We start from the raw sequence: 24,682 nt of genomic DNA, 5'->3' as shown, positions 1-24,682 counted from the left end.
AGGGGGCAGAGTAGGGATTAAGTATGTCCTGGGGAGTGATTCTAACTGTGTGGGGCGTGGCTACGTGTGGCACATCACCGTTCTCTGCTCCCCCTGATCACATGGAGCAGAGATCAGTGACACTGTCATTAGGCAAAACGGGGAGATGCGTGTTTAAATTAGCATCTTCCCATTCTTCCACCCCGTGAGATGATCGCGGGTATCACCATGGACAACGAGTCTGCGGGACCCATGATCCGACTCACAGAGCTTGCCGCGCGTGCCCGCATGCCGCCTCTTAAAGGGCAACGTACAGGCACGTTAGCTTGCCTGTATAAGTCCTTCTGCCGACGTATATCGGCGTGAGGCAGGCGGCAAGCGGTTAAACAGAAGTCAGCAATGACAGCTGACCCTAACAATATGTAGAAGGCATGTTTAGGTGTTCACAGGATGTAAATTTTAACTAATTAGTGACATGGGAACTTCTGAAAACATCTACAAACTGAGACATCAGAAATGAAAAGACAAAATTACACCAATTTGCCACAGTCATTATACTCTGATATATAGTTGGTGTCACACACCTGTCAGAATGACAGCAACCAGCCTCTGGCAGGGTAAGAGAGCACTTTGTGCCAGGGATTCCTACTCTGCAACAATATTTATGAATTCTACTGAATTCAAGGAAGCTCTAGAAAACCTCAAAGTGAAAATGTCATGTATTGCAGCTTACCAATTCCTAGATGTGGTTCTGCTACATTCGTTTTCTTTTTTTGGCTTTTTTACTTTATTTCAACTGATGATCTGGTCAGTAACACACTTTCTGTCTTGTGGTGTCTTAGGGTAGGTTAAACAAGCAGATGTAGATGGGCTTCGCTAAAAAATTTAAGTGGCTAACATTTTATAAGCAGGTACAGCAACAGTTGTGTTCCTTTTTGGAACAAAAGGTTGGCAGAAATTCAAAAAAGCTGACCATTCCAAGCACCCCTGTCAGTGGTAAATGATTTGTCTTGACCCTCTAACTGCTAGTTTGTCTGAACAGCTTGGTTAGTTAAAGGAAGTTAAAAAAATATACAGAATACTTTATTAATCCCAAAAGGAAATTGGGAAATTGCTGCGACACAGCCACACACAACAAAGACAACACAAGATCACAACAATGAACAGAATAAGATACAAAAACACAACAAAATTACCAATAACAGCCATTAACACACAATAAAACAAATTAAAACTACACCACAAATTAAACCATCCATACAATTAAAATACAACATAGAATACATAACACAGATTCAAATAAGAGAAATACAACTAACGAATGCAAATAATACACCACTTTCTCTAACATTACCCCAAATAATAATTAACATAATACCAACATACTATAAAAACAACATAAAATCCTGATCATAAACCAGAATTAAATCTTTACCTCTAGCCCTCAATTATATTACTTTATGACCACAGGCAAAAATTATTTCCTGTGTTGCTCTGTGGTACACAGAGGTTGTAACAATCTGTCACTAATGGTACTCTGCAGACTAACCAGCGTATTGTGGAGTGGGTGGGAGGAGTTGCCCAAGATTGAACGTACCTTGAACAACATTCCCCTCTTCAAAACTGTTGTTAAAGACTCCAATTCCAACCCAACAACATCACTGGCCTTGCGAATCAGTTTGTTGAGTCTGTTGGTGTCTGACACCCTAAGCCTGCTTTCTCAGCATGCCACTGCATACAAGAGAGCACTGGTCACCATAGACTGATAACAAATTTTAAGCATTGTCCAGGGAATAGTAAAGGACCTCAGTTTCCTCAAAAAGTAGAGGCAGCTCTGGCTCTTCCAACAGAGCACATCAGTGTTCTTTGGTCCAATCCAAGTTATTATCTATGTGCACCCCCAGATTGTAACTCTCTACTAAATCCACATCCACTCTTTGGATGGAGATTGGGGTCACTGGTGGCTTCCTCTCCTTCCTTTCTGAAATCCACCACCTGCTCTTTTATCTTTGTCGCATTTCGATAGGGATGATCATTCTCACAGCATGTGACAAAGTTCTCCACAACAGAATAATCAGACTTATTGTAAACCAGATTCCCAGCACCAGAAAACCAGCGTGGGCATTGCATTACATTGCTCCCATGCTCATACCTTTAGGCAAAGAGGCAATAGATGTGCTATTCTAGTTCATTGTGCTTGAATTTATGTGTGCACATGTACATATGCAAGTGTGCATGCCAATTGGTGTGCGCACTTGGCACCCATTATCTATTTAAACTGGTCTGTCACCATGAGCAGTTGCTGAATGGTCTTCAGCTTGTACCTGTATTCCTGAGACCTGATCCATTGAACCTGCTGACCTGTGTATGACCCAGCTTTCTTCTAATCTTTACATGTGCTCCTGCATTAATCTTGTTCATCTGATCTCTCTCTGACCTCTGCCTATTTGTTTGTTTGATTCTGTACTGCGCTGCCCGACTGTTACCAACCTTGACCTGCTTCGCGGACTTGCTCTGCCTGCTGACTCAGTCCATTGTTGCCCGGCTGCCGCTGATCACTGCCTGCATTCCAGCTCTCCTGCCATCTCCTGCTCTGGTACCAAGCTGCAGTATCCTATTCTAAGGATCTGAACTTCATCCACATGAAGAGCGGACTTTGCCAGTCAGCTACTCTGACACTCATGCCACTCTGTGCCCTCACACTCTCTGTCTCTACATAATACTTATTGGCTGGATCACCAGGTGAAAGTAAAAAAATTATGCAGCCCCACATCTAATACCACTTCAATATTACATTGTTTACGTGGCTTCAGAAATGGATACTATTTTATAAATAAAAAGCAGTAAGTGAGTGAGTTTATTACATTTATTTGTTGCAACACCACCTAATACTTTTGTAACTGTTATAGTGATATTTGTGTTTTAATATTCCCATGCATGCCTCATTGCCACATACGGTAAGTGAATTTCTATCTTCTCCTTTTGGTGATCATTAAGAAAACATATTAATTTTTGTGAGTGCTGATTGTTTTTTTGTTTTGTTTACTCATTACAGATGACTAGTCCTTTGACGCCTGTCTGCCTTTTGGAGTACAGCTTTCCTCTCTTTTGTAAAAATTTCCTCAAACTACCTGTTGTCTCTCTGGAACAGCAAGTGAAGGGAAATGTCTCCCATGGGACACAAAGAGAAATAACCTGGCTGAGTTTTTTTTAACCTCTTTATTAGTCTAAAAAAAAAAAAAAAGAAAAAGTTTGAGTTATATATACACTTAACAGTAAGTAGAGATGCCATATTATGAGTCATAGCAGCAGAACTAGTAGCACCTAAAAAACTGTGGTAACCCCCATATTTCTATTCTATTGTAAAATGTTCACTTTAAGCCAAGCTGTACTTCCTGCTCAGAAGGTTTACAGAATGGTTGCAGTTTACTTCTCTTTCCCACAATACAAATCCATTGGTTGCTTGATACCTTATCTCAACAGTCATTACACAAGGAGATGGAGTGATTGCAGTGACATAAACCACTCCCTCTCATGTGCAACCTAGTAATCCCTCAATTTAATACAAAAAATATATAAATAATAATAAATAATAATAGAAATATCAAAAATAAAAACCAAAATATGTCTTTACTGAAAGCTTTTTATAATTTTTCTTTAATGTACAATCCCCAACATTTAGTTACAAATTTCTTTTAAATGGAAGGTCCACTTTTTTGAAGCCCCTATTTCACATACAAAAAAAGGCTAGAAGAAATATTCCAAAAAAAAGCACTTGGGAAAAGAATGTTAAAAATACTTATCTCAGACTCTTGCCTAACTGCTGCCTCCTGGGAAATCTGCGTTCTTCATATCCCACAAATATGTGCTCCAGCATAGTATAGCAGAATTTGATGTAAGGTCTACTTTAATAAGTTCACCAATAAAAAACTTGCATCAATGGCTTACAAAAGAAAGAAAAAAAGTCCCGTTGGTGCCAATTGAAGACATCGTTTGAAGTTATGGATACTTAAATTGTATCTATTCAGAAAGCCCTTTAAGTTTAAGATTTTCTTGTAATGAATAATTCTTTTAAAATTTGATATCATTTAAATCAAGAGAGACAGAGCATGCATTTATTATGTCATGAATTTTAAATGCTGTCTTGTAAAGAAAAAAGCAGAGTTTGGTAAAGTGTAACTTTTAAATATTAGCTTACATATTTCTCTTGTAAAGGAAAGTATACATGACACATTAATCATCTTGAATATACGTGGAGTTCAAATTTTCAAAAATAATGTCAGCAACGCTGTATTCTGGTATCACATTTTTTACATTTTATATTACATTTTCACTTTTCAGGGCAGCACAGTGCTGTAGTGGTTAGCACTCTCACCTAGCAGTAAGAAGGGTCGCTGGTTCAAATCCCAACCATGACACTACCTGCCTGGAGTTTGCATGTTCTCCCTGTGCCTGCGTGGGTTTCCTCCGGGTACTCCGGTTTCATCCCTCAGACCCCATTCACACCTGAGCGTTTTGTAGCCCTACGCCTGAAGCTACAAAACGCTGGAGGGGAAAAAATACATTATTCTCAATGGAGATGGTTCACATCTCCACTCCAAATCGCCTGAAGCCCAAACAAGTTCCGGACCCTTTTTTGTCGCGCGAATCGGGCTGATTTGGGCGTTTTCATTCCCATAGAAACTAATGGAAACGCTCGATTCGAGCGTTTAGCGCGACAACGAGCGTTTCTATGGGCGTTTTGACGCTGTATCTGCAATGCTTAACATTGGTAAACTTTTGCCCTGCACAAATTCGCGACAAAACGCAGCAAAAAACGCCGCGAAACGCGGTAAAAAACGCCGCAAAAAACGCTTGAAAAAGCTACACTCAGGTGTGAATGCAGCCTCAATCCAAAGACATGCAGGTAGGTTAATTGGCTTCTGTCCAAAATTGTAGGCTCTTTGAGGGTAGGGACCGATGTGAGTGTGCAATGTACAGGGGCAATTGTAGACACTCACTCAGGTTGAACTGGATGGACCGGTGTCTTTATTCAACCTTACTAACCATGAAACCATGAGACTTAAATACAGCACGGACACAACTAGATCGTTTTAGTCGTGACACCTGATTTTTTTATCCAGCGGTAATAGGCTGGTGGAAGTAGGAACTATAACTAAAAGTTATAGGAACATATTCTATTACTCTTAAAAAATAAAGCTAAAGCCCTTAACTTTGTACAAATTCAGCAGTGGCCTAACAGCTTCATAGTATGGTTTGTGAGCTTATTTTTCAAAGTGCCACACTGTATTGCCTTAAAAGTTTAAAGGGGTTGTAAAGGTATTTCTTTTCAAAAACAAACATGTTATAATGACCTCCACTGTGCAGCTCGTTTGCACAGAGTGGCCCCGCACCTGCTATTCTGGGGTCCCTCGGTGGAGGGACCCCAGAAGACCTGCTCTTCTGGGGTCCCTGTCTCGGCTCCCCCCCCCCCCCGCAAGGACTTCTCATGTTCATGCGAGCTCCCTCGCATGATGAGAAGTGCTTGCGGGTGCGCTCCTGTGATACAGCTGGTGGCTATAGCCGCTCACTGTATCACTCGGCCCCGCCCCCAGCGCCCCGCGTCATTGGATGTGATTGACAGCAGCATGAGCCAATGGCTGGGCTGCTTTCAATCCAACCACTGTAACCAATCAGCAGCCAGGCTGATCGGCGAAGAGGATGTTGGGTGCGAGCACAGGACTTTCAAGGGGTCAGGTAAGTAAAACGGGGGGCTGGGGGGGCGACATTGTCTGATTTTTTTTTTTTTACCTTAATGCATAGATTGCAAAAACTTGTAAAAATGTTTACCTTTACAACCCCTTTAATAAAATGTCAAAACACTTCAAAACCACAACCCATATTCCACAAAACACATCCCATCCTCACATTCTCGTTATTTGTGAAATATATAAAATTCTAAATTCAGGTAGTGTTTGGTATACATTGGATAATGTCAAGGCAGTATAGTATATCTAGTGCCACTATAGTATATCTAGTGACATAGCAGCCACTTTCCTTTCGATTGTTGCTAATATGCCCTTTACTTCCTCTTCCCCGAGGGACCATAACAGCTAATTTCTTTTAGAGTGCTGGTAGTGCACCCCCTTTCTCCTACTCCTCCTCAAAATAGTATAGCAGCAATTTTTTCAAGGGCCACTAATGTACCCTTTTCCTTCATTCAAGGATGCATTGCAGCCATTTTGTGACTGCTAATGGACCATTTTCCTACTCTTCCTCAAGGCGAAGTGCAGGCACTTTCTAATGCTGGTCATGCACCTCTTATCTCCTCCCCTCCTCCTCTTCTGGTAATCCCCTAATCCTGCCATAGGTGCATGGGTGGTGTACTGGCCATGAGAAGGAGGAGAGTTGTGATGCTGGCATTGAGGGAAAGGAGCGTTGTGATGCTGACAGTGAGGAGGAGGGTCGAGATTTACTGCTTGACAAATTTACTAAGAATCAAGTAACAGCCCAGTACTTCTCTAAGTAGAGTTTTACCTTCTGTCAGTCAGGTGTACTAGAAACTGAAATAGTTTTGCAGAATTTTACAGATTTTATATAAATACGAAAGATACAAATATACTAGTAAGTGAGTCAGATATCTGAGGGCTATTTTCATTCAATATTTTATAATGAAGACTTTTCATGATGGATGACATAAAAAGCAATAGACTCATGAATTATCCAAAATGTACTACAGGCAAAGAGCACAGGAAGATGTTTTAATAAAAGAGTTAAGAGACCACAGATAACAATTTTAAATAACAAGGCTAGACCAAATTTGCTGGTAGGTATACAAAGAATGTGAAAACATTTTTTACTTACATATTTACAAAAAATGTTAATACATTTGTATTGGGTTTTTTAAGGGGTGCCTTGACAAATTGCCCAGAAACTGTATACACCCAACAGGTGGATCAAGCCTGCCTTTTAGTTACACAAATCCAGAAGTTTTCATTGTGAACATTACAACCTTTTAGCCATTGGTGTCCTAACAATCAATGACTTCACCTGCACAACATCCTTGTTTGACCCTCCCTTGCCCCTCTCAGTGAGCGTTGAGGTCACATTAACTGAATGACGGAAAGAAAGTGAGGAAGAAGGGAAACATTGCAGTATTATTCAGCGCCAGTTTGCAAAGGTGTATTTGCTTTGGAAGAATAAATCACCTCTTATGTTGGGCGTCTGACGTGTGTGGATGTTGCTGTGTTATGTAAAACTATTGGGTGCATCAAGATTGTGCTTAATTTTAAAGGGTGCCTTGACTGAAAAATGGTTGAGAAACAGAGCACCTTACAATGACTACCTGCAACACAAAGGGGGCGGCAGACAGCAGTAAATAGGAGGAAATTATACGGGAAGGGGAAAAGGACAGGCAGCCAATGTAGAATTCTATGGCCATAACCTGGCTGCCCTTCCTCAAATTAAGAATTTCAGGGATTAAACTATTTAGAGAGGCAACATTTAAAGCTTTTCCATACATGTAATTGAAAGATGCTAATACCAAGTCAAATGTAGGTGCTTACACTGCTTACCTTTAATTAATACCTTTAAAGAATACAGAAATCCATTAATTTGTGTCTTTTATATATGTCTGGAGTTTGGCTTTAAACTAAGACTCATTTGTATATTTGTTTTATTTTAATCTGGTAAATACTTGCTGAATACAACACAAAAGCCAGAAATCCCTAATCTCTAGAGCCCATGCTCTCAAACACATGTACCAGTGACCATTAGATAATTCAAAAATCAAGTATTTTAGATAGACTTATGAATTTAATCTTCTCGTTTCAGTGTTGTACAGACTCACATATTAGAGAAGAAGCTTTTGTTATGTTATAACAATAACTCAGGGGTTATCTGATTAGTAGGCAAGTTTAAAAGTTGAGCTTTTCTGAAATGTTGAGCTTTTATGAAGGCATTATGTTTTTTGTTCTCGTGCAAACAAATTGGAAACAAATTATGAATTTACAAAATTGCTCAGGTTATACTAACCCTAGTTAATAATCAAGAACAGATGGGATTCATGCCGGGTAAGGGGACAGACATTAACCTTCAGAGACTGTACACTGTCTTGGTTCTAACAGACAGAGTTGCCCGGCCTGGAGCGGTGGCCTCCCTAGACGCAGAAAAAGCTATTGATTCTGTGGCATGGGAATCCTTATGGGAGGTCCTGCACAGGTTTGGCTTTGGACCTGCTTTTATCTCTTGGGTCATGGCTGTGTACAGATCTCCGATGGCCAGGGTACATATAGGAACCACTCTTTCCCCTCCTTTCTCCCTCTACAGAGGCACTAGGTATCAGAAACCATGAATCAGACCAAGACAGAAGTACAATTAAATCACACTTGTTTATTAAAAAAAGATAAAAGGGTAAATAGAGAAAGCGTAGTCAAAGCATAGCCAGAGTCCAGTAACCAGAACGAGTAGTCTGCCAGTCCAGAGTTCAATAACCAGATTGGGTAATCAGCCAGTCCAGAAGTCAGGGATCCAAGTAGAGCAATAGCAAGCAGGATTATGAGCCAGAAGGGATGTCAGCAATCCAGTCTTGAATAGAACCGCAGGAGACGGTTTCTTGTGATGTGACCAAGGAGAAGGCAGATATGAAGTGAGCTGGACAGCTTTAAGTAGGAAGGTCAGACAAGCTGGATAAGGAACAGCTGGTAACTGTGGAGAGAGATGGGAGCTGGCAATTAGCTGACAGCTGAGCAGCCAGCCCAGAGAAGGAAGGGCTAAGCCAGCCCTGACAGTACCCCCTCCTCAATGACCCCTCTCCCTCGGAGGGCCACCGGGCTTGAGGGGAAACCGTCTATGGAACTCACGGAGGAGGACAGAGGCATGTAAGATCCGAGAATGAAACCCAGGAGCGTTCCTCCGGACCGTACCCCTTCCAATGCACCAGGTACTGTATGCTCCCATGGAACCTACGGGAGTCAACAATGGATTGTACCTCATACTCCTCATGGTTCTCAACCTTAATAGGGTGAGGACATGGCACCGAGGTGGTAAATCGGTCGCAGACCAATGGTTTCAATAAGAAGACATATAATGAAACCCATTTGAGATGCGCATACTAGGAGGAAGGTTCAACGCGTAAGCCACTGGGTTAATCCTGCGAAGGATACGGAAAGGCCCAATAAACTGAGGTGCAAACTTCAGTGAAGGAACACAAAGCCGGAGGTTGCGAGATGACAGCCAGACCCTGTTCTCAACCTGGTAGGAAGGAGCAGGCAGGCGGTCAGCATGGAGTCTGTACCTATCATTAGCATGACGCAAAGCCTCCTGGACTTGTATCCAAGTGAAAATGACTGAGATGCTCCTCTAACGCAGGAATACTCTGCGGAACAAATGAGTCAGGCAACATGGAAGGTTGGAAACCATAATTCGCCATAAATGGAGGCAATTGGGAGGCAGAATTCAAGGCACTGTTGTGAGCAAACTCTGCCCATGGTAATAGGTCTGACCAGTTGTTATGGAAGTCAGAAATATAGCAACATAGGAATTGCTCCAAGGACTGATTGGCTCGCTCGACAGCCCCATTAGACTGCGGGTGGTACGCAAGCTGGATTCCCAACTGTGCACAAAAGGCTCGCCAGAACCGGGAGACAAACTGACTGCCCCTGTCCGAGACAATCACCTTGGGTAGCCCATGTAAGCGAAAGATCTCCTGAGCAAAAATGTAAACCAGTTCCTTAGAGGTAGGCAACTTCTTAAGTGGAATACAACACATCTTTGAGAACCGATCAACCACCATAAGGATAACAGTGTTGCCTGGGAAGTTGGGCAACTCCACAATTAAATCCATTGACAGGTGAGTCGAGGGCCTCTCTCCACTGGGTATGGGCTGTAGGAGGCCCACTGGAAGGTGTCAAAGGCAGTAACATCAGCCCATAGACTAGGCTACCAGAATTGTTGGGAAATGGCCCAAAAGAGTTGATTCTTCCCAGGTTTGGCCAGGTGCCTTGGGAGAATGGTAAGTCTGGAGCACAGCAGTATGGAGACTCTCTGGGACAAGGCAGCGGTCACAAGGTTTCTCAGGAGGAGCATGGACCTGAGCAGCAAGAATTTTGTCACCCAAAGGAGAAGTAAGACTGGTGCGAACCGTAGTCAAGATACGATCAGGAGGAATCATAGGAACCGGAACCGGCTCCGACTTGGAAGTGGAGGTAAATTGTCATGACAAAGCATCAGCCCTTACATTCTTAGTACCGGGTAAGAATGAGACAACGTGATTAAAAGAGCCCATTGCGCCCTTCTGGGAGAGAGTCGCTTAGCCTCAGACAAGAATGTAAGATTCTTATGGTCAGTAAGAATAAGAACAGGCACAACGGTACCTTCAAGGAGATGTCTCCATTCTTTCAGGGTAAAATGATCGCCAACAGCTCTCTGTCACCAATCTCATAATTGCACTCAGCAGGTGACAATTTCTTGGAAAAGTAGCCACACGGATGCATAGCACTCTCAGTGTTAGGATGTTGAGACAGAAGGGCACCAACTCCAGTCTCAGAAGCATCAACTTCTAGGATCAAAGGCAATGTAGGATCAGGATGTGCCAACACAGGAGCAGAAACAAAGGCAGCCTTGAGAGTCTCAAAGGCCTTAATGGACTCTGGAGACCAACTCTGTGGGTTACCGTCCTTTATGTTCATATCAGTCAGGGGCTTGACCAGAGACGAGAATTTAGGAATAAACTTCCGATAGTAATTGGTGAAACCCAGGAAACGATGCAGAGGACGTAAACCCATGGGTCGAGGCCACTGATAGACTGACGAAAGTTTCTCTGGGTCCACTGAAAAACCAGCAGTTGAAATTACATAGTTCAGGAATGTAACCTGTTCATGATGGAACTCGCACTTCTCCAGTTTACAATAGAGATTGTTCTCTCTTAATTTCTGAAGCACATGACAGACATCTGTGTGGTGGCTCTCCACTGACTTGGAAAATATGAGGATATCATCGAGATAAACCACTACACATAACTGCAACAAATCTCGGAGGACATCGTTAATATATTCCTGGAAAACTGCCGGGCCATTACAAAGACCAAAAGGCATTACCAGGTATTCATAATGGCCTGTTCTGGTATTAAACGCAGTTTTCCACTCGTCGCCCTCCTTAATGCACACAAGATTGTATACCCCTCTCAAGTCAAGCTTTGTGAAAACCGTTGCTCCCTTGAGGCGGTCAAATAACTCGGTAATCAATGGAATCGGGTAGGCATTCTTAATCGTGACACGATTGAGACCCCTATAACCTATACAAGGTCTCAGTTCACCGCTCTTCTTCTTCACAAAGAATAAACCAGTGGATTTGCACAGAGCAGCCCATATCCTCCTCTTCTGGGGTCCCACTTCGTTGCTCAATTCGGTGAAATTTACTGGTATAAGCAATAATTTTTTTGTTCCAAACACACTGGTATAAGCAATGATGTGTAAATGAAAAAAAAAAATCCTGATCACTTCCCCAGAATAGTACAATGTCGCTATGGTAACACTGTATTGCTCTGGTCAAGGTATGTTAAAAAAAAAAAGAGAGAAAAAAAATTTAATAAAAAAAAATTTGAAAGAAATTATTAAAATTATTTTTTTTTCTTTTAAACTGTCACCAGTCAGTGTCCCTGATCACCAACATCAGTTATATAATGATGCTGTACTGCAGTGGTGCCAGTATTTAAAAAAAATATAATAATTTAAAAAAACGATTTAATTTTAATTTCTTAATTTTCCAAACACTTGTGACAAAAAAATACAACTTAAAAAAAAACTCACTATGTCTCTTACTAAATACCATGGGATGTCTACTTTCCAAAAAGGGGATATTTGTACTGTCCTGGTGTTCTCAGGCCTTAAAAAATGAGGCTGTCAGTACATCAGGATTGATCAATTTTAAGAAATATATAGAAACCATAGTTTGTGGACTCTAACTTTTCTATAGACTAAATAATAATAAATGTGGGTTATTTTTACCAAAGAAATGTAGCAGAATATTGTTTGGCCTAAATTTTTGAAGAAAGACCATTTATTTGCAAAAAAGTTGTATTTTTATTTTTTTTATAAAAAAGCCCACTGGTGATTAAATACCAACAAAACAAAGCTCTATTTGTGGGGAAAAAATTATAAAAATTTCATTTGGGTACAGCATTGCATGACTGCGTAATTTTTATTCAAATTGCAACAGTGCAGAAAGGCAAAAATTGGCCTGGGTGGGAAGGAGGTGAAAGTGTCCGGTATTGAAGTGGTTAATATGACACAATGCTACAGCTACCTATACAATGTGACACCACACAGTGCAGACAGGGTGGTTATGAGGCTTTAAAAATGCTGAATAAATGTTGCATAAACACAGGAGGTTTACATATGTGAACAAGCTCAAATACAGTCAGGTCCATAAATATTGGGACATTGACACAATTCTAATCTTTTTGGCTCTATACAACACCACAATGGATTTGAAATGGAACAAACAAGATCTGCTTTAACTGCAGACTTTCAGCTTTAATTTGAAGGTATTTACATCCAAATCAGGTGAACGGTGTAGGAATTACAACAGTTTGTATATGTGCCTCCCAATTTTTCAGGGACTAAAAGTAATGGGACAATTGGCTTCTCAGCTGTTCCATAGCCAGGTGTGTGTTATTCACTCATTATCCCATTTACAAGGAGCAGATAAAAGATACAGAGTTCATTTCAAGTGTGCTATTTGCATTTGGAATCTGTTGCTGTCAACTCTCAATATGAGAAGACTTCATCAGAGTGAATACAGAGGGTTCACCACAAGATGTAAACCATTGGTGAGCCTCAAAAACAGGAAGGCCAGATTAGAGTTTGTCAAACAACATCTAAAAAAGCATTCACAGTTCTGAAACAACATCCTATGGACAGATGAGATGAAGATCAAATTGTACCAGGCTGATGGGAAGAGAAGGGTATGTAGAAGAAAAGGAACTGCTCATGATCCAAAGCCTACCACCTCATCAGTGAAGCATGGTGGTGGTAGTTTCATGGCGTGGGCATGTATGGCTGCCAATGGAACTGGTTCTCTTGTATTTATTGATGATGTGACTGCTGACAAAAGCAGCATCATGAATTCTGAAGTGTCTCGAGCAATATGATCTGCTCATATTCAGCAAAATGCTTCAGAACTCATTGGACGGCGCTTTACAGCGCTGATGGACAATGACCCGAAGTATACTGCAAAACCAACCAAAGAGTTTTTTAAGGGAAAGTGGAATGTTATCCGATGGCCAAGTCAATCACCTGACCTGAATCCGATGGAGCATGCACTTCACTTTCTGAAGACAAAACTGAAGGGAGAATGCCCCAAGAACAAGCAGGAACTGAAGACAGTTGTAGTAGAGGCCTGGCAGAGCATCACTAGGGATGAAACCCAGTGTTTGGTGATGCCTATGCGTTCCAGACTTCAGGCTGTAATTGACTGCAAAGGATTTGCAACCAAGTATTAAAAAGTGAAAGTTTGATGGATGATTGTTAATCTGTTTCATTACTTTTGGTCCCTTAAAAAGTAGGAGGCACATATACAAACTGTTGTATTTCCTACAACGTTCACCTGATTTAGATGTAAATACCCTCAATTAAAGCTGAAAGTCTGCAGTTAAAGCACATATTGTTTGTTTAATTTCAAATCCATTGTGGTGGTGTATAGAGACAAAAATATTAGAATCCCAATATTTATGGATGGGTTTACTTCCTCTTTGTCTCCCTGCAAAGGTAAAGCATAATGGGCTACTATGCATTGCATAGTAGCCCATTATGTGTCACTTACCTGACACAGGTGCCAGCGATGTCACCGCTGTCCCCTGTAGTCCGGAGCGTCCATCTTCTTCCGGGTATCGCTGCTCAGGCCACTCACAGTGCTGGAGCAGCGATGACGCCACTCCCGCGCATGAGCACGGGAGCCGCCACAAACGGCATATCGCTGTTAGCAGCGGCATGCTGCTAATGGCGATCATGCGCCTGCGCACCGCTGTCTATGGCGCATGCTTTTTTTTGCTTTTTTTTTATCAGAGTAATATAACAAATATTGCATACTTAGTCTTTGAACTAGCCAATGGGATACTTTTCTTTTATCAACAGCTCAAGCCAAATTGAATTAAATTAATTAGTCAGAACAGTGACTCATTGCAGAGAGCCATCCGTATTAGACAGTTTGGTCTGACAAAGTGAGCCTTAAGCTCGGTTCACACTGCCGCGTCTTGTCATGCGACTTGAGAGGTCAAAGTCACATCACAAGTCGTACCCCATTAACTTAGATGGAACCATTCCAGTCGGGCAACTTCATCACCGCATGCATTGACTGTTAATGAAGTCGCAAGCAAGCCGCAATGAAGTTACGCAGCAAAGTCGCACCTTAAGTTGTGACAGTGCAAACCGAGACTAAAGGCAAGCCATTTCAGTTGTGTTATCTTTTATACTGCATTCACACTTGAGCATTTTCAGCTCATAAACGTTTGTCAAAATGCCAGAAAAAAACACATGAAAGATGCTCAACAAGCAAAATACCATTCATTTCAATTGCACCTGTTCACATCTGAGCGTTGTCACCTAAAGCAAAATGCCTGAAAAATGTTCTAAGCTCAAAAAAGAACATGAGCTTCTTTGAGGCAGATTACAGGCGTTTTTCTGCCTTTTACATTGGTGACCTGAACAAAATCGTGGCAAAAACACAGCAAAATCGAGGTAAAAACACAGTAAAAACACGGTAGAAACCGCAACAAATTCATGGTAAAAATTCACGACTTTGGAAACTCTCAGTTGTGAATGCAGCCTTAAGATAACCACTAGTGCTCTGGGACTCCTTTGTCATGTAAGAAATGTTTGTGTAAAACTTTGATTTGTAACAGAGCTATAAAAGAAAAGTTAGAAATGTATTAACTTCTTCAAATTTGTGCTATAGCCAAATGACGGCTACAGCGCGGACCTGCTTTGCCAGAAGTATGTCTATTGAGACCCGCTGGATCACAGATCATAGTAAGGGGTCAATCCCGACCCCTTACCTCGTGATCAGCTGTTAGCCAATGATAGCTGATCATGTGATGTCAACAGAGCCGGTAATCGGCTATTTGTTCTCCTCGCGCTGATAGCGTGAGGAGAAAAAAAAGCAGATCACCGGCCGCTGTGAGAGGGACATCAGACCCGATCACGGCGAGCTGTCCCAGCTCCTCAGTGCCCACCTGTGCCCCCTGCCAGTGCCACCTAGCAGTAGGCAACAGTGCCACCTACCAGTGCCCACCAGCGCCACACATCAGTGCCCACAGCGCCATCCATCAGTGCCCACAGCGCCACCTATCAGTGCCCACAATCAGTGCCTCAACAACAGTGCTGCACATCAGTGCTACCTATCAGTGCCCATCAGTGTCACCTACCAGTGCCACATATCAGTGCCAACTATCAGTGGTACCTAGCAGTGCCCATCAGTGCCATCATATCAGTGGCCATCAGTGTCGCTTTATCTGTGCTCATTAGTACCGCCTTATCTGTCCCCATCAGTGCTGCCTTATCTGTGCCTATCAGTACAGCCTATCAGTGCTCACCAGTGCAGCCTATCAGTGCCCACCAGTGCCGCATCATCAGAGCATATCGATGAAGGAGAAAAATTTCCTCTTTGCAAAATTGTATAATAAACTATGAAACTTATTTTTTTTTTCAAAATTTTCCATATATTTTTGTTAGTTTGGCAAAAAATATAAATCACAGCTGTGATTAAATACCACCAAAAGAAAATTGAATTTGGGTACAGTGTTGTATGACTGCGCAATTGTCATTCAAAGTGTGTCAGCGCTGAAAGCTGAAAATTGGTCTGGGCAGGAGGGGGGTTTAAGTGCCCAGTAAGCAAGTGGTTAAACTAAAAGTAAAATAAAGTTCTCACAACCAATAATGTTTCTAACATGTTTGTCATTTAGTTGTACAGCATTTAGTTTTTACAGAACTTTCTGTTGAATACCAGGCTGAACTTGAACCTCAATAAAGCCCATTAGGACTGAAGGGAAATTTAAAGTGCTTGTACACCATGTACAGCCACTTTTACCTACAGATAAGCCTATATTAAGGCTTACATGGAGGTCCATGATTTAGGAGATATTTCCAAAAAAAAAACGTGCGCCGATGTCTACGCCGCATGCACACTTTACAAAGGGCAGATTGTGCCATTTATAAAGGGGTAATGCCATGACTGGCATGCACGGGAGTGACATCACGCGACTCTGGCCAGTCACAGAGCTGGGATTCGTAGCCCCGGAAGGAAGAGGGGTGAAGATGGACGCTCGCTGCTAGTGGGGACAGCAGTGACAACGCAGGCTTTGGTTTCAGGTAAGTAACACATAGCCTGTTATGCTTTACCTTTGCAGGAAAATAAAGAGGAAGTAAAGGCCATTAGGGTTTACTTCCTCTTTAAGAGGCTGCGAACACCAACAAAGTAACATAAGCTGAATAGCTTTTCTCTTTGAGGGAAAAATGGCTCTGAGATTCTGTGTTCCTTTATATATTACAGGGCATTTATTTTTATATGAAGTACAATGTAAATGTGAATTGCTATAATTACCCATAGCAATGAAATGGTCTACTTTAAGCCTTACTTGCCTTTCAGATCTGGTTAAAACTGCTGCTAAAATTCAATGCGTAATGGTAATGTTAGGAGTATTACGTGTCTACATTTTGAAAATCATTGTTCTTTTCTAGAGGAAATCAACAGTAATCATTTTCATTGTTGAAAGTTCATATTTTAAAATAGTACTTGCTATGTACACTATACGGAAAGATATTTAATATTTTCTTTTAATAAAAGGGAGTTACGTATAATAATCAATTAAATATTTATTTCCAGTGTTTATATGGTGCCAACATACTACACAGTGCTTTACAAATTAAAATGTATCGATTCATTATAGTCCCTACCCAAATTCTCTACCTAATGTCTCTATTCTCTAACAAACGCTGAGCAATTTAAGAGGAACCAATAAGGCCACCATTATATTTATTAATTGTGGGAGTAAATTAACATATGCAGGGCACACAAATGTCATGCCATGCCAGATTTAATGTAGATCTAATCTCAGCTTACATTTATTTCATAATATAATGTTTTAGACTCTTTTCACACTTTTTTTTATCTTATTGCTTTCTGATATTGACAATAATAGACCATGGGGGTTATTTACGCAAGACAAATCCACTTTGAACTACTAGCGCACTGCAAGTGCACTTGAAGTTGCACTGAAAGTGCCCTTGAATGTGCAGTTGCTCTAAATCTAAGGGGTAGGTCTGAAAAAAGTGGAAGCTCTGCTGATTTTATCATCCAATCATGTGCAAGCTAAAATGCTGTTTTTTTATTCTCCTTGCATGTCCCCCTCGGATCTACAGTGACTGCACTTCCAAATGCACTTTTAGTGCACTTATAGTGCAAAGTGAGTTTGCCTTTTGTAAATAACCCCCCATGTCTCCACAATGTGCGCTGGCAGAAGCACTGTTACTTATGCTCTCCACCAGTAGCTTGTGTGACAGGATACAATCAGGACCGGACTGGCCTACCAGAATTTTGGGAAATTTGCGGGTAGGCTGCCTGCCCTGGGGCCACTTTGATCGGCGACTGCAGCGCTCTCCTCCCTCTGTCCTCTGGTGCTCGTATATCACGGAGCTGGGTCTGTGTGCAAGGTTCTGCCCCCCCTAGACCGGCTCGTGTGATAGTAAATTGAATCAGTGTTTAGACATGTGCAAAAGGAAAAAATTTGTTTAGTTTCGTTTCGTTTTAATTCGTTAATTCATTAATTTCGTTTAGTTATATTCATTAACTTCCTTAAATTCATTTTTGGATTTTGTTTAGTTTTCTACCGAATTCGAAAAATCGGCCACATTCGAAAATATTTCAACCAAATTCGAAAATATTTCTACCGAATTCGAAATGATTTCAACATGATTCAACATTATTTCAACCACATTTGAAAATATTTTGTGACCCAATTTTAGGGCCATGTATCTCGGGGTCACTTGATGCTAGAAACTCCAAATTTGGATATGTTGTAGTGCTAGTACTATTGTGTTTGCATTCTAGTTATAAGTGACCCCGAGATATGTGGCCCCAAAATCGGGTCGCAAAATGTCATTCTCTGCTCTAATAACTAATAACATTTTGCGACCCGATTTTGGGGCCACATATCTCGGGGTCACTTATAGCTAGAAACCCCAAATTTGGTATGCAAACACAATAATACTAGCACTACAACATATCCAAATTTGAAGTATCTAGCACCAAGTGACCCCGAGATACATGGCCCTAAATTCGGGTCACAAAATATTTTCGAATGCAGTTGAAATAATTTCGAATGCAGTTTAAATAATTTTGAATCATGTCGAATTCATTCGAATTCATTCGTTATATTTCTTTCGTATTCGTTGTAATTTGTTATTTTTTTATTCGGACATTCGGATGCATCCGAAGGTCCGAAAGATGCAAAATTCGGCCGAATTTCGATTCGTTACGAAACGAATTGCACAAGCCTACCAGTGTTCCACTTATCACACAAGCCAGTCTAGGGGGGACGGGACCTTGCACACAGTCCCAGCTCCGTGATATATGAGCGCTAGAGGACAGAGGGAGGGGAGTGCTGTGTTATTCAGAAAATAGTGAGAATGTGAGGCTGCAATTTGTGGGCAGAGAGGCTGCAATTGGTGGGCAGAAAGGCTGCATTGGTGGGCACAGAGAAGCTGCATTGGTGGGCACAGCGAGGCTGCATTGGTGGGCACAGCAAGGCCGCATTGGTGGGCACAGAGAGGCTGCATTGGTGGGCACAGATAGGCTGCATTGGTGGGCACAGAGAAGCTGCATTGGTGGGCACAGTGTGGCTGCATCGGTGGTCAGAGAAAGGCTGCATTGGTGGGCACAGTGAGGCTGCATCAGTGGGCACAGTGAGGCTTGATTGGTGGGAACAGTGAGGCTGCAATGAAGTGAAGATGCATTGGTGGGCCCAGCAAAGCTGCATTGGTGGGCACAGTGAGGCTGCATTGGTGGGCATGGTGAGGATGTATTGGTGGACAAAGAGGGGCTGCAATTAAGGGAAGCTGCATTGGTGGGCACAGCAAAGCTGCATTGGTGTGCACAGTGAAGCTGCATTGGTGGGCAACGTGAGGCTGTATTGGTGGGCACAGTGAGGATGTAGTGGTGGGCACAGTGAGACTGCATTGATAGGCACAGAGAGGCTGCAATGATGGGCGCTGAGAGGATGGATTGATGGGCACCATGAAGCAACAATGATGGGCACAATGAGGCTACAATGATTGGCACAGGGAGGCTGCACTGGTGGGCACAGGGGGGATGCATTTGTGGGCACGGGGAGGATGCATTAGTGGGCTCAGTGAGGCTGCATTGGTGGGCACAGTGAGGCTGCATTGGTGGGCACAGAGAGGCTGAATTGGTTTGGCACAGAGAGTGTGCAATGATGGGCACATAGAGGCTGGATTGATGGGCACCATGAAGCTACAATGATGGGCACAGTGAAGCTGCAATGATTGGTACAGTGAGGCTGCATTGGTGGGCACAGGGAGGATGCATTGGTGGGCACAGGGAGGTTGCATTGGTGGGCACAGTTAGGCTGCATTGGTGGGCACAGTGAGGCTGCATTGAAGTGAAGCTGCATTGGTGTACAGTGAGGCTGCATTGGTGGGCACAGTGAGGATGTTTTGGTGGACACAGTGAGGCTGCATTGATGGGCACAGAGAGGCTGCAATGATGGCCACAGAGAGGCTGCAATGATGGGCACAGAGAGGCTGGACTGATGGGCACCATGAAGCTACAATGATGGGCACAGTGAGGTTACAATGATTGGCACAGGGAGGCTGCATTGGTGGCACAGGGAGAATGCATTAGTAGGCACAGGGAGGATGCATTGGTGGGTACAGCGATGCTACATTGGTGGGCACAGAGAGGCTGCATTGGTTTGGCACTGTCAAGTACCTTACAGCGGAGTCTGAATGCTGAGAGTGGCCTCTTGCATGGTTCCGGTCTCAACATCCCTGGTAGTGGAACATAGAGGTGGATCGCTGATGTTTTGGGGATGTGTGAGCTACAAAGGAACAGGAAATTTGGTCAAAATGTATGGAAAGATGAATGCAGTATGTTATCAAAAAATACTAGAGGGCCATTTGAATTCATCAGCCAGGAAGTTGGGCATGGAACGTATTTGGACATTCCAACATGACAATGATCCAAAACACAAAGCCAAGTCGACCTGTCATTGGTTAGAGCAGAATAAAGTGAAGGTTTTGGAGTGGCCATCTCAGTCTCCTGACCTCAATATCACTGAGCCACTCTGGGAAGATCTCAAACGTCCAGTTCATACAAGACAGCCCAAGAATTTACAGGAACTAGAGGCTTTTTGCCAAGAGGAATGGGCAGCTTTACCAACTGAGAAGATAAAGAGCCTCATCCACAAATACCACAAAAGACTTTAAGCTGTCATTGATGTTAAAAGGGGGAAATACATGGTATAAAGAATATGGGGTATGTAAACTTTTGATCAGGGTCATTTGGGTAGTTTCTGTTGTGATTATGATTTAAAAAGAGTAAATACAGTTGATTAATAATAAATGGCTTCAGCCAAACACTAAACACGAGTGAAAGAAAATTTTGTGTTATCATTCATATTCTCTAAAAAAATGGCCAAGAAATCATAAATTGTGCCAGGGTATGTAAACTTATGAGCACAACTGTATAAGTGATCCCAAACCTAGCTGCCACCCTGTAGCAGTAAAAATGCTATAGGGCAGTCAGCAAGTGTTAATACATGTTAATTTCCCCAGCTTGTATGTGTTTAAAAATTGTGACATGTCCCAGAAGATTGCAAGGAGGGCAGGGGAGAGGAGAACTTGTGAGTGGAAGTGGGAGCCGGGCACCTGTCAAAACTTGGTACTCCCCAAAATGACATGCCAAACTGGGTATGTAAGGGGGGGTGCTTAAAGTGGAATTTACCCTTTTGGGTGGAGTACCACTTTAGTCATACGAACACACTTGTAATAAAACAGTTGGTTTCTTTACAGAATACACTTTTTATTTTGCAATTAATTTTATAGGAAAAAACTTTCGGGAAATCCACTGCCTTCAGATTCTAGTAGTACTGGATGTTCTTATACAATATTTCATATTTACATGACTGAAAAACAGAGTCAGAGAGATGATTCGGACAATGGGAGTAGGGAAAAAAAACACACATTAGAACTAGGAAAGAGTATGTAAGACTGTAGCAGTATGAGAGTGCAAATTATGCCGCGTAAACACGTAGCCGCCTATCCGGCGGACTTAGTCCGACAGACTTCCCGCCAGACTGTCCGCCGGACTTTCCGAACGGGCTACTTGCCCACACACGGCACTTTTTCAACGGACTATCCGCCATACTTTTGAAATGAACGGACTCGCCCACACACGTGGAGGAAAGTCCGCTCATTTTGAGTGCGTCTCCAGGTAGCCGGGGCCAGCGAAGGAGGCGTCGCTGGCCCGTCACCTGGTATGGACTTAAAGGGGAACCTCTGGGACTGTGACATCATACTGGGCAGGGACATCATCTGGTGATGTCCCAATATAAGTCGCCGCGCGCCCGGTCCCCGTCATTGTGAGCAGAGAGAGCGACGAGGCAACATCTGAAGAGAAGAAGAGAAGAACAGAAGACGGCGACGACAATGGCGACGGCGGCGACAGAAGACCGCCTGTAAAAGAGCTAGAAGAAGGCGCGGTGGCCCGGCAAGAAGAACCGAAGAGGGGGACAAGACCCCCGAAGTCAGAAGAAGAGGGCCGCGGCGAAGAAGAATGCTGGGCTCCGCTAGTAAAAGAGCTAGCAGAAGATATCGGAGGAGTCCGGCGAAAAGACCCCAGAAGACGGACAGAAGACCCCCGGAGCTGTGCAATAAACTATTTTAACCCTTGTGTGTTGTGTTTTTTTTTACTTTTATTTAGAGGTGAATGGGTAGGGGTACATTGTACCCCATACTCTTTCACAAAGGGTGAGGGCCGGTATCCGGGGACCCCCTTATTAAAGGGGGCTCCCGGATTCCGATAAGCCCCCCGCCCGCAGACCCCGACAACCAACGGCCAGGGTTGTCAGGAAGAGGCCCTTGTCCTCATCAACATGGGGACAAGGTCCTTTGGGGTGGAGCAAAGGCACCCCCCCATGTTGAGGGCACCCCCCATGTTGAGGGCACGCAACCTGGTATGGCTCTCGCTCATCCCCACCCCCTTTCCTGGCCGGCCGGGTAGCATGCTCGGACAAAGGTCTGATGTGGACCTGGGGGGAACCCCCACGCCGATTTTTTCGGCGTTGGGGTTCCCCTTTAAGTCCATACCAGGTGACAGGGCCATCGATGCCTCCTTCGCTGGCCCCGTCTACCTGGAGACGCGCTCAAAATGAGCGGACTTTTCTGCCCCTGGGGGAAAAGTCTGCTCATTTCAAAAGTACGGCGGACTGGCATACCAACGGCCGGATTGTCCGCCGAAATGCAAGTCTGGCAGGAAGATTGGAGTGCAAAAATACTTTCTAAGTCCGCCGTACTTTCGGGTAAAAAAAGTCCGCCGGAGGCTACACACGGGGGGATTGTCCGGCGGACTTGAGTTTGCTGGACTTTTCCACCCGATTGTTTGATCGTGTGTACGCGGCATTAGGTAAAAAGAAAAAAAAAGAAAAAAACAATGGATGCAGTAAATATCTTAACATCCGAGAGTTTAGTCATTGCACTGTTAATCACACATATGGGCAATTATTTTTTCTTCAATATGCCATCGTGGTTTAAAAAAAAAAAGTGAAATGATAACAATTTCAGACCTTAGACATTACCACATAATATGAAGTGGACAGACTAATGCCCCATACACACGATCGGATTTTCTGACGGATGTTGGCTCAAACTTGTCTTGCATACACATGGTCACACAAATGTTGGCCCAAAATTCCGAACGTGAGAACGAGGTGACGTACAATGAGCCGAAAAAAGGGTAGTTCAATAGCCAGTGCGGCTCCTTTTGCTTGATTCAGAGCATGTGTGAACTTTTGTGCAACAGAATTATGTACACACAAGCGGACTTTGTTGTGGGAAAATTTGAGAACCTGCTCTCACACATTTGTGTACGGAAATTCGGACAGCAAATGTTCGATGGAGCATTCACACGGTCGGACTTTACGACAACAAGCTCACATCAAACATTTCCTGTCGGAAAGTCAGATCGTGTGTACGCGGCATTAGACTAGCAAACACACCCAAATGTTATAATATATGGTTGAAGCAAATATGTTATTATGTATTTCCCCAGAAATGGTATGGGTTTAATGCCACTCTTGGTTAGTGCATGGTAAAAGATCATCTTCAATAAGAATTTAGATGTATAGGATGCCCATACACACAGTATCTCACAAAAGTGGGTACACTCACTAAAAGTTTTTTATTACATATTTTCATGTGACAACACTGAAGAAATGACACTTTGCTACAATGTAAAGTAGTGAGTGTACAACTTGTATAACAGTGTAAATTTGCTGTCAACTCAAAATAACTCAGCACACAGCCATTGTCTAAACCGCTGGCAACAAAAGTGAGTACACCCCTAAGTGAAAATGTTCGAATTGGACCCAATTAGCCATTTTCCCTCCCTGGTGTCATGTGACTCGTTAGTGTTACAAGGTCTTGGGTATGACTGGGGAGTAGGTGTGTTAAATTTGGTGTTATCGCTCTCACTCTCTCATACTGGTCACTGGAAGTTCAACATGGCACCTCATGGCAAAGAACTCTGAGGATCTGGAAAAAATAATTGTTGCTCTACATAAAGATGGCATATCCTATAAGAAGATTGCCAAGACCCTGAAACTGAGATGCAACACAGTGGCCAATACCATGCAGAGGTTTAACAGGACAGGTTCCACTAAAAACAGGCCTCACCAAAAACAGATCGACCAAAGAAGATGAGTGCACGTCAGGGGCGTAACTAGAAATCACAGGGCCCCATAGCAAAATGTTGTATGGGGCCCCCCCTTCAAACAGCCCCCCCCACAAAAAAATGGCGGGGCTTAAATTAAAAAGTGGGCGTGGTTTAAAATGCGTGGCTCAAAGGGGGTGTGGTTCGAGTCTGAGATGAAGGAGGAAAGAAGGAAGGAAGCAAAGAAAAGGGATGGAGGGACAACAGGCCCAGATCCTACACCACAATAGCAATATACATATTCCAGAACGTTTAACAATCAACAGATAAAGATACTCCAAACAGCTGGTGTTAGCGCTTCAATAATCCTCACCTGTACCCAATGTGGCCTGCCTGTTCCCAATGCAGCGTGGCCTGCCCATGCCCAATACTGCCTCACCTGTGCCCACTTGTGCCCAATGCAGCCTGTCCAGTGCCCAATACAGCCTTACCTATGCCCAATGCAGTGTGGCCTGTGCCCAAAGCACCCTCCCCTGTGCCCAATGTAGCCTCACCTGTGCCCAATGCAGCGTGACCTGCCTGTGCCCAATGCAGCCTCACCTGTGCCCAATGTGGTCTCACCTGTGCCCAATGCAGCGTGGCCTGCCTGTGCCCAATACAGCCTCACCTGTGCCCAATGCAGCCTCCCCTATGCCCAATGCATCGTGACCCATGCCCAATACAGCCTCACCTGTGCCCAATGCAGCGTGACTTGAGCACAATGCAGCCTCACCTGTGCAGAGGG

Source organism: Lithobates pipiens, unplaced genomic scaffold (assembly GCF_037356315.1).
Source record: "Lithobates pipiens isolate NorthernLeopardFrog02 unplaced genomic scaffold, aLitPip1_a1.2 Scaffold_16, whole genome shotgun sequence".
Lineage (NCBI taxonomy): Eukaryota > Metazoa > Chordata > Amphibia > Anura > Ranidae > Lithobates > Lithobates pipiens.
Note: the sequence above shows the minus strand (reverse complement) of the source record.